The sequence below is a fragment of the Cervus elaphus genome, chromosome 18, assembly GCF_910594005.1.
Source record: "Cervus elaphus chromosome 18, mCerEla1.1, whole genome shotgun sequence".
In the NCBI taxonomy this organism is placed as follows: Eukaryota; Metazoa; Chordata; class Mammalia; order Artiodactyla; family Cervidae; genus Cervus; species Cervus elaphus.
In genome coordinates, this window is record NC_057832.1 from 98,744,747 (window position 1) to 98,760,406 (window position 15,660).

The window sequence follows — 15,660 nt, forward strand, 5'->3', positions numbered from 1 at the left end:
ATATATTTTTTAATGAAGCTGTGCCAAGGGAATGAAAAATTTCTTATGAGCAGAGGGCATTGGCCCAGGGAGCGGCTGAACTGACAGGGCAGACAGAAGAGCTGCTGGGAGGGCAGTTTGCTCAGAGGCAGCGAAGGCGACTCAGAGCACATTTTTTTTTTTTCACTTTAACCCTTTTTTTAAAAACTTTTTATTTTCTATTGGAATATAGCCAGTTAACAATGTTGTGATAGTTTCCAGTGAACATCAGAGGGACTCAGTCACACATATGCATATATCCATTCTCGCCCAAACTTCCCTCCCATTCAGGCTACCACATAACATTGAACAGAGTTCCATTGGCTATATAGCAGGTCCTTGTTGGTTATCAATTTTAAATATAGCAGTGTGCACATGTCCATCCCAAATGCTCTAACTGTTCCTTAGCCCCATCCTTCCCCTCAGCCAACCATAAGTTCATTCTAAGTCTGTGAGTCTCCTTCTGTTTTGTAAATTATTTCATTTGTATCATTTCTTTTTTAGATTCCACATTTAAGGGATGTCATATGATATTTCTCCTCCTCTGTCTGACTTATTTCACTCAGTATGACAATCTCTAGATCCATCTCTGTTACTACAAATGGTATTATTTCATTCTTTTTAATGGCTCAGTATCATTCTGTTGTATATATGTATCATATCTTCTATATTTATTCTTCTGTCAATAGATGTTTAGGAAGGTTCCATGTCTTGGCTATTGCAAACAGTGCTGCAATGAACATTGAGGTGCATGTATCCTTTCAAATCATGTTTTTCTCCAGATATATGCCCAGGAGTGGGATTACAGGGTCATATGTCAGAACTCAGAGCACATTCTTAATCACTGAATTCCAGGAGGTCACCAAATTCTACTGCCACTCAATAACGTGGTCCCTAAATATGGTAGATACCAAATACAACAGTCACTAAATATTGTGGACACTAAATGCCACGGGCACTAAATACTATAGGCACTAATACTATAGTAACTAGATCCCACACATCAGACTAGAAATTTTTCGTATTATTTTCCCAGTAAACTAGGCCTAAGGAAGACCAATGATGTTTGTTTAAAGAGTATTGTCTTGGGGCTTCTGAATTCATTTGTGAGCCCACTGTTTGGGAAGCCAGGGTAGAATGACAACAGCCTGGTGGCAGGTCAGGACTGGAGGGAGGGGAAAGGTGGAAAGGTATTCATTCATTTGCACATGAGTCCAGAAGCTGCTGGAGAAGGAAATGGTAACCCACTCCAGTACTCTTGCCTGGAAAATCCCATGGACAGAGGAGCCTGGTAGGCTACGGTCCATGGGATCATGAAGAGTTGGACACAACTGAGCAACTTCACTTTCACTTTTCCCTTTCATGCATTGGAGAAGGAAATGGCAACCCACTCCAGTATTCTTGCCTGGAGAATCCCAGAGACAGAGGAGCCTGGTGGGCTGCCATCTATGGGGTCGCATAGAGTCGGACACGACTGAAATGACTTAGCAGCAGCAGCAGCCAGCAGCTGCTCTCTCTTTCCTGGGGGCAAGTGAAATTTCTTTGCCATTTGGTTGCCCCTTTGGTGCAGAAAGGGCTTCCCTGGTGGCTCGGAGGTTAAAGCGTCTGCCCGCAATGCAGGAGACCTGCGTTCGATCCCTGGGTTGGAAGATCCCCTGGAGAAGGAAATGGCAACCCACTCCAGTATTCTTGGCTGGAGAATCCCATGGACGGAGGAGCCTGGTGGGCTACGGTCCATGGGGTCGCAAAGAGTCGAACACGACTGAGTGACTTCACGTCACTTTGGTGCAGAAAACCATTTCTACTCTTACTCATCTGAGACTGGGAACCAGGTAACTCTAAAGTTGCCCGTGGGGACTTCCCTGGTGGTCCAGTGGCTAAGACTCCACACTCCCAGTGCAGGGGTCCAGGTTAAATCCCTGGTCAGGGAACTAGATCCCACATGCCACAACTAAAAAAAAAAAGATCCCGCATATCACATATCACAACTAAAAAGAATCTGCGTGCTACAACGAACACTGAAGATCCCCATGTGCCTGTGGGCAGCTAAGACCCAGCACAGCCAAATAAATAATCAATCAAATGAATATTTTTTAAAAATATGGGCTTCCCTGATAGCTCAACTGGTAAAGAATCCGCCTGCAATACAGGAGACCTGGGTTCGATCCCTTGGTTGGGAAGATCCCCTGGAGAAGGGAACGGCTACCCACTCCAGTATTCTGGCCTGGAGAATTCCATGAACTTTATAGTCATGGGGTCACAAAGAGTCGGACGCGACTGAGTGACTTTCCCTTTCATTTAAAAAAAAAGAAGAAATTATTCCATGGTGAATTAAAAATAAAGTTGTCCATGGATCATTTTTTGACAAGGTCGGCATTTGTCACCAAGAAGTGTTTGGTTTTTAATTGTGTTTGGGAATTTAGAAAGGAGAGGGTCTGGGGTTCTATCTGATTTAGATTTTAATCTGTGGCCTTTCTTCTGCGGCCTATGGTTCTCCCTGGCAGCTCTGCATCAGAGAGACGTAGGGAGGCAGAGGAAGTCCAGGTCTTGGTGTGGCGGCTGCAGGAACTCACCACAGACAAGGGCCTCCCCTGCCGCACAGGTTCCCCCACAGAGTCAGCATCCTCCCTGCACACACACATACACTCACACATGCACACACACACACACCATCTCCATGCCTCTCTCTGCTTCTCCCCCAGCTTGCACAGGAGCACAGGATGGAGCTGTGTCCCAGGTGTGTTCACAGAGTTGACCCGGCAGTTCGTGGCATCCCCCTCAGCTGTGTGAAGGGAGGTGGTGCAGAGGGAGCCGAGTCCCAGGCCTCCTGTGACTGCCCTTCCGTCCTATGGTGGGTCACAGTAGGGGGAACCCTATAGGAGTCCCCAGCACCCCAGTCTGGCCCTGCAGCAGCTTGATTCTCCCGTTTGAGGGGGCTGCTCCACACAGAGGAGTGGGCTGAGGCTGCTGGCCCAGCTGAGGGTCACCCAGGTGGTCATGGCTGGAGGCTCCCTGATGCCCCCTTACACTGACTTTTCTGGGGACCAAAGAGATGCCAGCACTGTCCAAGCCCTCAGAGTTTGCTTTCTGAAATCTTTTCCTTATCACGATACATGGTTATTGTAGAAAAGATGAAAAATTCAAAAAAATACAAAGACAAAAAACGATTGTGGAGTGTCCCTTACCTGGAAGTGACCACTAGTAAAACTTCAGCATATTGTCTTCCAAGCTTCTCGGTTGCTTCTTTTCCTTCACATGGTTGAGCTCATACTGTAGTCTTACTTTTGTGCCCTGCTTATTTCTCTTAACAGTAGATGATAAGACATTCTCTATGGTATTGAGCATTTCATAATGTTATTTTAAAGGCTGTGTGTGATGGTTAATTTACTTTCATGTGTCGGCTTGACTGGCCATGGGTGCCCAGATTAAACATTATGTCTGGATGTGTCCGTGAGGTGGTTTCTGGATGAGGTTAGCATTTGAATCAGTGGACTCAGTAAAGGACCTGAATAGAAAAAAAAGGGGAAGGAAGAAAGAGGAATTTGATGCTTTTTTTCTGCCTTACTACTGGAGCTGGAACGTCTCATTTCATCTTCTCTTGCCCTCAGACTGGCTTTATCCCACTGGCTCCCCTGCTTCCTAGGCCTTTAGACTTGAACTAAATTGCACCACCGTCTTTCCTGGGTCTCCACCTTGCAGATTACAGACTGTGAGACTTCTCAGCCTCCATAATCACATGAGCCAATTATCCATAATACATCTTGGTGATCGATAGATCTCCGTCTCCAGTCTGAAGAACTCTGACTAATACAAAAGCTGTCACTGAGCCATCTCATATAGAAGAAATGAAAATACTTCCCACCCCTCAGTAGATGGAGCAGCAAAGAATTTGCAGCCTTCTTTTTTTTTTAATCCTTTTTTTTTTTTTACTGCACTGGGTCTTTGTTTCAGAGAGGAGGGTTTCTCTGCTTGTGGTCTGCAGGCTTCTCACTGTGGTCGTTTCTCTTGCTGCAAAGCACAGGCTCCAGAGCATGCGCTCAGTGGTTGTGGTGCAGGGGCTTAGTTGCCTGTAGCATGTGGGGTCTTACTGAATCAGGGATGGAACCCATGTCCCCTGCCTCAGCTACAGTGCACCACTGAGAAACAGAACCAACAGGAGATGTAGACACAGATATAGATATGAATACAGTCATAGTATCTATCTCATTTATAATTACTGTAAGAAATTGGTTCATGCAACTATGGAAGCTGAGAAGTCCAAGATCTGCATTTAACAAGCTAGAGACCAGTCAGTGGTGTAAGTTCCAGACCTGGACTGAATCTGAAGGCTGAAGACTGATACCCCAGCTCAAAGAAAAGTGGAGAAAGAATCCCTTACCACCCAGTCTTCTATTTTATTCCAACTTTCAACAGATTGGATGAGGCCCACCCACCCTGGGGAGGGAAATCTGCTTTACTTGGTCTCATTGTTGTCGTCACTCAGTCGTGTCCGACTCTTTGTGACCCCATGAACTGAAGCACGCCAGGCTTCCCTGTCTTTCACTATCTCCTGGAGCTTGCTCAAACTCATGTCCATTGAGTCATGAAGCCCTCAAACCATCTCATCCTCTGTAGGCCCCTTCTCCTTCTGCCCTCAATCTTCCCCAGCATCAGGGTCTTTTCCAATGATGTTAATTGGAAGTTAACATCCAATGATGTTTCTCATCCATAAACACCCTCACAGACACACCCAGAATAATACTTACCAAATAAATTTCTGGGCACCCTGTGACTGAGTCAAGTTGACTCATAAAATGAAGCATCCCAGCCATCCAGCGCCCTTCCAGATGAAGGCATTTGTTTCCCAGCTGGCAGAGTGACTGCTCACAGCTGGGTGTCTTTCCAGGAGCTGTCCTCCCCCAAAGATCCCCCCCCACTCAAGGCACAGCCCCCTCCCAATGACTGGTGCACGTGGGGGATGCCAGAGCCCCCTTCCCTCTACTTGGAACAACTCTGAAGGGCCCTCCCAGCTTTAGGTCTCCCCACGGGATTAGCTGGTGACTCTGTTGTAACTATATCACAGTTCAAGTCGCCTCCTGCCCCCTCCTCTTCCCTCACTCCCTGGCAGATGCTGCTCTCAAAGTCTCCCCAATAATCAGACACAGATCTCTGTCTCGAGAGTTTCCCACCAGCCTGACCTAGCCGGAGGAGGGAGAGGCTGAGTTCTGAGCGGGAACTGAACTCTGAGCAGGGCAAGTATCCCCGTAGACAGACTCTGAAATACAATCAGAGCTTTCTGTGGGATTGAAGAAGCTGCAGCTGAGCAAGAGGTGGAGTGGGTAGAATAAGAGGATTAGGAGACAGGTGGAAACAAAGTAAGCATTGACCTAACCAACCTGCAAATGTTAATCATTTAGTTGCCTCCCTGCTCACTGTGATAAATAAAAAACATTGCAATGCATGTCTTGATTCCTAAATTCTTTTTTTGATTCCTAAATTCTTTCGTTCATAGTTCTGATAACTTTAGGACAGATCTTGAGCAGTGAAATTATGAATGAAAGAATGTAAGTTTTCTAGAGACTACCAGAACTTTCTAAGACCCCTATTCCACTGAATTTAAACAGCATTCTCTTTCAGTCAAATTCCTAAATTTATAAGAGACCCAATTTAGGGAAGGTCATTGATTCAGCTACAGAGTTAATTATTCATCTGAATTGGTTTGTGCAAAAGACTCCAGAGAGCCTACAAGAATAAATGGAAAAGCTATTAGAACTAACAGGCGAATTTAATAAAGTGGCTGCATGCAAAATTCAATAGCTTCCTCATCAACTAGCCACAACCAATTAGAAAATACAATGAGGGTGGATGGATAGAGGGAGCAGAGAAATCAGTTGAAAAACAATAACAGTAATGAAAACACCCAAGATTGACCTTACCAACAAGTATGGGAAACAGGAAAACTAGATCTTAAAAATATATAACCTTTTCTAACACATATGAAATAGTTAGAAAAGGCATGACATGCTCCTAAGTGAGAAGAGTGACTGTACCGAAAACTTAACCTATAAATTAAACACAATCCAATTAAAAGTCCAAGGAGGTTTGTCATTTTCTTGTTAAACATGCCAGACTCATCCTAAAGTTTACTCAGAAGAAACACATGGGCAAGAATAGTTAAGAAAAAAATGTATAGAGGAATGAAAAGGAATTTCGTCCCACCAGCTAGTAAATACATAATGAAGCTAAAATAATGCAAGAATTGGCAGACAGGTCAAGGGGACTGCAATCCTGTCAGAAGAGGCAGCATCATTTGATAAACAGTATGGAGACAGCTGGTTAACTAACTATTCGGGAGGAAAAATTATACCTTCTTTCACACCACTCATCCAAATAAGTAAATTCCAGATGATGAAAGAATTCAATGTTATGGGTTGAACATATATATACCCTAACCCCCAGGTCTTGAAATGTGACCTTGTCTGAAAATAGGGTCATTGCGTATGTAATTAATTAATATAAGGTCTATACTGGCGTAGGACGGGTCCCTAATTCAGTAGGACTGGTATCCTTACAAGAAGGTGGCATGTGAAGACAGAAGCAGAGATGGGAGTTATGCAAAGCTGCAAACCAAGAAACATCTGGGGCTACCAGAAGCAGGAAGAGGCAAGGAAGGACTCTTCCCTAGAGGTTTCAGAGGGTGTGTGGCCCAACCATCACCGGACTTCTAGCCTCCAAAACTGTGAAAGAGTTCTTGACACTTCCCTGGAGTCCAGTGGTTAAGACTCCGAGCTCCCAATGCAGGCGACATAGGTTCAATCCCTGGTTGGGGAACTAAGATCCTGCATGGTTCATGGCACCACGAACACCAAAAGATCAAACAAAAATAAACCACCTACTTCATGGTACTTAGTTACAGCAGCCCAAGGAAACTAACATCGTGTATAAACTAGAACTGTTTAAATTTTTAGAGGAAATACAGGTGAAAAATGCATGTGCTTCCAAAAGCAATAAGGACTTAATAAGCATAAAAGTGATGGAAAAAAATCCACAGAGAAAATCAATACTTGTTATACATTAAAAAAACTTACACATAAAAAATAGCTCTACCAAAAACTAAAAGGTAAATCACAAACTAGGAGAAGATATAATTGCTACAACATGATAAGTGACCATTATTCTTTTTTTTTTTAATTTTTATTGGAGTATAGTTGCTTTACAATGCTGCGTTCGTTTCTACCGTACAGCAAAGTGAATCAGTTTATGTACACGTATATCCCCTTCTTTTTAGATTTCCTTTCCATTTAGGTCACCACAGAGCATTGATTGGAATTCCCTGTGCTATGCAGTAGGTTCTCTTTAGTGATCTATTTTACGCACAGTAGTGTATACATGTCAATCTCCCAGTTTATCTCACCCACCCCTCTTCCCCACTTGGTATCATGTTTGTTCTCTACATCTGTGTCTCTATTTCTGCTTTGCAAATAAGTTCATCACTACCAATTTTCTTCCTTGTGGATCAGGCAATGAAGAATCTGCCCACAATGCAGGAGTCCTGGATTCAATCCTTAGGTTGGGAAGATCCCCTGGAGAAGGGAATTCCACTCCAGTATTCTTGCCTGGAGAATTCCATGGATAGAGAACCTGGCGGGCTACAGTCTGTGGGGTCACAAGGAGTCAGACATGACTGAGTGACAAACATTTTCACCACATATACCACATATAAGCAATATTATACTATATATGTTTTTCTCTTTCTGGCTAACTTCCCTCTATGACAATCTCTAGGTTTATCCATGTTGCTGCAAATGGCACTATTTTGTTCCTTTTTATGGCTGAGTAACATTCCACTGTACATATGTACCACATCTTCTTTGTTCCTCTGTTGATGGACATTTAAGTTGATTACATGTCCCAGATATTGTAAATAATGCTGCAATGAACATTGGGATGCAGGTTTATTTTTAAATTATGGTTTTCTCTGGGTATATGCCCAGTAGTGGGATTATTGGGTCATTGTAGCCCTATTTTTCATTTTTTGAGGAACCTCTATACTGTTCTACATAGTGACAGTACCAATTTACCTTGCCACCAGCATTGTAGGAGGGTTCCCTTTTCTCTTTATCCTCTACAGAATTTATTGTTTGTAGATTTTTTTTGATGATGGCCATTCTGATCAGTGTGAGGTTATACTTCACTGTAGTTTTGATTTATATTTCTCTAATAATTAGTGATGTTGATCATCTTTATGTGTTTTTTGGCCATCTGTGTCTCTTCTTTGGAGAAATGTCTAGTTAGATCTTCCACCCATTTCTTTCATTGTGCTGTTTGTTTTTTTTATATTGAGCTGCATGAGCTGTTTGTATATTTTGGAGATTAATCCCTTGTCAGTTGTTTCATATGCAAATATTTTCCCATTCTGAAGGTTGTCTTTTTGGTTTGTAAGTGGACATTATTCTTAATATATAAGAACTCTAAAACCCAGGAGAAAATCAGGTGAACACAAACAGAAAACTCACAGAATGCAAATGACTGTAAACATTAAAAATATTTAAACCTATTAGTAATCAAATTCATATAAATTAAAAGATGGCAAATTTTGCCTTTCAAATTAACCATGTGATACTACTTAATACAGATAAGGGTACAGTAAACTTGTATGCCCCCAATAATACTGTTCAAAGTTTAAATTACATTTTTAAGAATGCATTCTGGGGCTAGGTATAAATAGATATTTAAAATTCATACCCTTGATAAAGAAATTCTTCTAAAAGTCTAGCTTAAGGAAACAAATCAAATTTAGGCAAATATTTACCTATGAAGATGTTCATTCCTGCATAATTTATAATAATGACAAATTAGAAATATCCAACTCTTTGCGACCCTATGGACTGTAGCCTGCCAGGCTCCTCTGTCCATGGAATTTCCCAGGCAAGAATACTGGAGTGGGTTGCCATTTCCTACTCCAGGGGATCTTCCCTAACCCAGGGATCAAAGCCGGTGTATCTTGTATCTCCTACATTGGCAGGCAGATTCCTTACCACTGCACCACCACTGTCCAAAAACGGGAATCCTGCACAACTACGTAATGTTAAATTATGCAATCACTAAATGTGGTGATTTCAATTTAATTAATGAAATAGTCACAATAAAAATCTAAGACCAAAAAGCTCACTATTATATGTATATTATAAACTAATCTTTATAAAACACAGAACTGCAGGGGAAAAAATGGATTAAAATAAGCCAGAATATTTATCTTCTCTTCTGGGCAGCATGATTTATGGATGTTTTAATTTTTTATTGTGGCAAAATATATATTTAGCATAACATTTACCATGTAATCATCTTTAGGTGAATAACTTAGTGGCATTAAGTACATTCACAATGCTGTGTGATCATCACCACTATTTCCAGAATTTATACAGAGATTCATATCTTTTAAACAATAACTCCTTATGCTTCCATGCTCCCTTCTGCATAGTCCTTGGTAACCCCTATTCTATTTTCCGTCTCTATGAGTTTGCCTCTTCTAGGTACTTTATTATATACATGGAGTCAAACAGTATTTTCCTTTTGTGGCTTATTTTACTTAGTGCAGTGAATTGAATGTTTATATCCCTCCAAAATTCGTATATTGAAATATTAACGCTTGATGTTTAGAGATGGGAACTTTGGGAGGTGACTAGGTCATAAGGGTGGAGCACTCATGAAGGAGATTAGTGCACTTATACGAGACCCCAGAGAGCTCCCTCGCCCCTTCAGTCATGTGAAGTTACTGTGAGAAGGGGGCCATCAGTAGGAAATTGGACTCTCACTCAGGGTGTGTTAGTGGTACAGAATCCACCTGCCAATGCAGGAAAATCAGGAGACTTGTGTTTGATCCCTGGATTGGGAAGATTATCTGGAGGAGGGCATGGAAATCCACTCCAGGATTCTTGCCTGGAGAACCCTATGAATGGAGGAGCCTGGTGGGCTAGAGTCCATAAGGTTGCAAAGAGTTGGACGTGACTGAAGCAACTTAGCCTGCAGACACAGGATCTGCAGGTGCCATGATTTTGGACTTCCAGCCTCCAGGTCTGTAAGAAATAATTTTCTGTTGTTTATAAGCCACCCATTCAATGGTATTTTGTTTTAGCAGCCTGAATGGACTAAGACACTTGGCACAATGTTTTTAAGATTCATTCCTGTTATAGCATGCATCAGAATATCATTCCTTTTTATAGCTGATATTCCATTATATGTAACTTACATACAACATTTTGTTTAGCCATCTATCCTTTGGTGGACTTTTGAATTGCTTTCCCCTTTGGCTCTTATGAATAATGCTACTGTTAACATTAGTGTACAAGTATCTAAGTCTCTGGTTTCAATTTTTGGGGGGCATATACCTAGGAATAGAGTTGCTGGATTATGTGATAATTACATGTTTAACTTTTTGACAAATGGTTGGTTTTAATTTTTTAAGTTTTCTTCTGCATTTTTCAGATTTTTTCTACTGAGCATGTATTATTTTAGCATTAAAAAACATTTATTTTCAAATGCCTCTTCTTGCTTTTTTTTTTTCCTTTTCTCTATGCATAAGCACTCCTTCCTTGGAGTCAAGGAAGTTCCCCAGCCATGTCTGACTCTTTGCAAGCCCATGGACTGTAGCCCACCTCTGGGCAGGCTCCTCTGTCCATGGGGATTCTCCAGGCAAGAATACTGGAGTGGGTTGCCATTAAAGAATTGCTCAAATTTTCCCTTTAACTGACAGCAAGGGCTGCACATGCACAAAATGACTGTTTTTAAATGAACTTGGGATTTATTTTAATCAGACATGGTGAGATGATAGACATGGAGACAATTGCTTTTTTTCTTCTTCCAGTTTTAGTGAAATATGATTGACATGCAACATTGTATAAGCTTAAGGTATACAACATGATGATTTGATATATGTCTATATTGTGAAATGATTAACACACAATAAGGTTAGTTAACACATCCATCACTTCACGCATTTACCATGACAACTGTTTTTTTAAGAGACGAGTTTGTTACTTAACAATTCTCAAGGGGAGGCAGCATGCATGCTATGCCAGGTAGGGTCATGCAGAAAGCTCCAGGGTCAGTTAGAAGACAAGAATGAGGAGAAAGAATGGGCACAAGCTTTTTTTTTTTTTTTTTTTTTTTTTGGCACAAGCTTTTATTATGGTTTCCATGAGAAAGACAAGGCAAGCCAGAGCAGATAGATTTACGATTGGCTAGTCTGAATAATTTCTGCAGGTTCTAGGCTAAAAGGGTGGCCCCTAGTTATTAGGTACCTGGTCCTGGGTACCAGGGGCAGGGGGAATATTGACTTAGTGTGTGAGCTAGGCCAAGGAGGTGGTTGGCTTGGATTGACTGGTTTACATATGAAAGGCATGCTCTCCGTTGAGTTGTTCACTGTCTTTAGGAATCAGCTAACCCTGAAAAGGTCTGACACAACTGGGCGACTAAACAACAACAACCCTGAAAGGGGCAGGATGATCATGCCACATGTCAAGCCCCACGTCAAGCCAGATGATCAAGCCCTGCATGTCAAAGTGTCATGAAATTGAACCCAGGTCTCCCGCGTTGCGGGCAGATTCTTTACCAGCTGAGCCACAAGGGAAGCCCAAGAATACTGTAGCGGGCAGCTTATCCCTTCTCCAGTGGATCTTCCCAACTCAGAAATCAAACTGGGCTCTCCTGCATTACGGGTGGATTCTTTACCAACTGAGCTATCAGGGAAGCCCAGAGAAAATTAAAAACCTTATTAATACAGTGATGTACATGCAAGGTTTCTCTTTTTAGCAGTTTGTAATAGCAACGATTAGAAACCAATGGAATTGCCACCAAATAAGGAGCAGGGTAAATAAGTGCTGGTAAAAAAAAATACAATCAAATGCTATGCAGCCATGAAAAAGAATGGAATGTCTCCAAGAGATGTCATAAAAAAGAAAAACCTTGGTGGAAATCACCAAGTGCAATGTTCTCCACTGTACTTACCTAGGTGCTTGTCAGTACAGAATCTCTCTAGAAGGACCCACAGGAAACCCTGATGGTGGTGCCTCTAGGGAAGGGAACTCAGTTGCTGAAGACCTAGATTAGGAGGGACAGAGGAGCAGTATCTTTTAAATTGGGGCTTGGTGTCTAGAATGTGAGCTCCATGGTGGTAGGAGCTCAGTTCTCTTCAGTGCCCTCTGCCACTCCTAGAGGTGATCAATTTACACTTGCTGAGTGAAAGAAGGTCTGACCTCTCTCAGGCCTCACAAGATCATTAAATAAGCATGCTAACAGCATCCACCTCCTGACCTTGTGGAGACTGAAGACACTCATGCTCATGAAACTCTACACAATGGCTGGAAAAAAACAGGAACTTAATAATGCTAGTTATTAGTTAACCCAATATTAATAACTAATATTGGGTTATGTTTTGACAAAGAAGACTGTTCCCTTACAGCAAAATTGGCAAGAGGGCATCCCCTCACATGCCAGCTTCAATTGTTGATATGGTTGCCTGGACTGTTTTGTTGAAAAGCATCTTGAGGCTGGATGGCAGGAGTGACATGATGAGTTAGCAATGATTGCCCCGAGCAAAAGAGGAAGTAGGGTGGCTTGGGTGCCCCATCTTTGCTGTCTCCTTACAGCACTCCTACCCACAGACCTCCTCAAATGGCATAGCCAGCTCCTTACAGAGATAAAACATCCAGACAAGACAGACTCATCCTCCTGGCAATTTTGGAGGCAGGACTGTCTCCAATGAGGGCAGGTTGCCCCAAGAGCAGAGCCTCACCCACGTATCTGGGTCTCCCTGCAGAAGTGAGGCCACCCCTCCCGTAAGGACAGGCAGTGGGCTCTGGGCTCTGGACTCCAGGCAGGAGAGAGGTGGAAATTAGCCAGTCCTCTGGAGATGGGCAAAGTCCTTCTGGGACAATCATCCTTTCTCCTCTTCCCTGTGAATTCACTCAGGTCATTGAGGGCAAAAGACCTCCTGAGACCTTCTTCCCCAGATGCTGCAGGTCCCCACCGTCAACTTCCACACTCCCCTCCAATAGCACTTTCATTCACTTAGTGCTAACAATTTTGCAAAGTGGCTTTATTGCCTCTACTGGCTCAGATGGTAAAGCATCTGCCTGCAATGCAGGAGACCTGGGTTTGATCCCTGGGTTGGGAAGATCCCCTGGAGAAGGAAATGGCAACCCACTCCAGTACTCTTGCCTGGAAAATTCCATGGATGGAGGAGCCTGGTGGGCTACAGTCCATGAGGTCATAAAGAGTCGGACACAACTGAGTTCACTTTCACTTTCAAATAGAAGACTGGAGAGTCTGAATGATTTATCCAAGACCACCCCTTTGTCCCTTGGCCTTTTATTCTGGGAAGTGGGACTGTGAAGGTGGGCAGAGGGTGAGTTTTCCAGTGCTTCCTGTCCTCCAGAATTTGTGATCTCTGGGGAGGAGCCCTCGAATCTTTTCCCCTTTTGTCCCCCGCCTGCTTAGAACTGCTCAGATCTTTCACTGCTTCCTTGGGAAAGTAGAACATGGGTCCCTTGTTAAAGCCCTAAATTGCCTAAATCTCACCAGGGAGCTCAAACCCCAGAGGCCCTGCAGCGGGTCCCTGGGAGTTGTGTGGATGCTCCCCCAATACCATCCTAGCCCTAGAAAATTCATGCCTCCTGAAAAGACAGAGGACCTGTCGGGGGCCACCCCTGGAGGGCACCCTCAATGCATTCTCTTAAGTGCCTGCTAGCTACCAAGTATGCCTGGGGTTGGGCAGATGGAAGGAAAGTCACCCCACCGCACCCACCCTCCTGCAGCTCACACCCTAGCACGGAAGGCTGGCCCAGTAATAGATTTTCAAGGGCACCATGAAGGGCATCATAGGTGCCCTGGGTCCTCAGCTAATTAGTCAAGTGTGAACATGTATTCCAAGCTGTGTGACAATGCAAGGGGTGTTTGTGGCAGACACTGAGCTCCCCGTCCCAGAAGGTCTGCAAGTGGAGGGAAAGGGACCTCTAGCCTTCCTATACAGACTTAAGTCCCTTCTGTCCTCTTCTTCTGGTCTCTGGCCTTGTGGGTAGGGACAGGATATGCATTGTACTCAACAGGATAATCCTCAGTGCATGCCTGACACAGAGTACGTGCTCACCAACTGTCTGCTGCTGCTATGAACCATTATATATTTGAGCTTAGTGCATCCATCCTCTTGCAGAGAGAAAGAGAGGCAAAGGGTTCTTCCCCTTCGCCAGCTGCACCCGCGCACAGCTGGCCGCGGGCAGGAAAGCCCGGCTGGCAGCTGTCCCCACAGACGGGAGCAAGGGTCTGTGATTTCCTGCGCAGCCACTTCAATTCTAACGTCCCTTTAATAGCCCTCGTCAAATTGCCATGGTTCTCCCTAGAGGTTTTCATACGATGGAAAATAAATAGTCATTATCTGACCTCCAGGGGAATGGAGATGTTTGCAGAATTCCCGGAAAGGCAGTTATAAAACTGAGTAGTCAATCTGCCCTTTCGGTATTTACAGCCCCAGTGCAAAGAGCAGGTATGGAGCCCTGGCGACTGCTAAAGAAATCACAAAATAAGTGTAGGCGCTCAAGTTCTCTCTTCACCTGTTTTGATGTATATGAGTACATCTGGCTTCTGGTAGCCAAAGAAAGAGAGAGAAGAGGGGGAGAGAGAGGGAGGAAAACAACTACAGAAAGATGTGAAGACTGTTGTCTATTGCCCTGGGGTTGGGGGAAAGGAGCTGGGAAGCAAAGGACTTTAAACTGTTCACTGCTTCCAAAGAACGTGTGACGATGAAAAAGTCCTTCCTTCTCTTATCATGTAATTTGAAAAAGAGAAAACCATTTTTTTTTACCCTAAAAACACATGGTGTGCCCAGGAAAAAGTATTTTCAAATAAAAGTTCCTTTTAGAGTCCCCAGAGACAGAGTCCTGGGCCAGGTCAGAGACCTGCTCTGGTCCTGTCTCAGCTGCCAAGGGTTCCTAGACAGCGTCATTCTGTCTCCGTCAGCTGTGAGACGGGAATGGGAACAATCACCCCGGGAATCCAAGCCAGGATTGTTGTGAAGATCACCTGAGATGAGTGATACAAAAGCCCTGCCCAGCCAGTCTTCATGAGAGAGGAGCAATGCCCAAACCCAGCAGCCACCAAGGCGGCCATGATCACAATGCTGCAAACTGAATTAAATGCCTGTCACAGACAGACCACCTTCCCTCAGGCAAGCTTCATCTATTGTCAAATGACTGGGCTGTCCTCACCCTGCCTGGGAAGGGCCAGGAAGGGAAATGAGAAATGCAATGTGGACTTCCCTGGTGGTCTACTGGTTAAGACCCTGTGCATCCATTGCAGAGAGCGTGGATTCAGTCCCTGATGGGGGAACTAAGATCCTATGTGTCAAGTGGTGCAGGCAAAAAAGAAAAAAATGTTGTGATTGTTTTTGTTGGACTTCTCTGGCATTCCAGTGGTTTAGACTCCATGCTTCCACTGCAGCAGGGGGCACGGGTTGGATCCCAGGTCAGGGAACTAAGGTCCCACCTGCTGTTTGGCTTGGACCAAAAAACGAGATGTTTTTCTTCATGGCATCTTCCCCATTAGAAAAGCTTCAAGCCAAGAGGGGTGGAGGGGCCCACCATCACGCCCATTACTTCTCCCTAGGGTTTC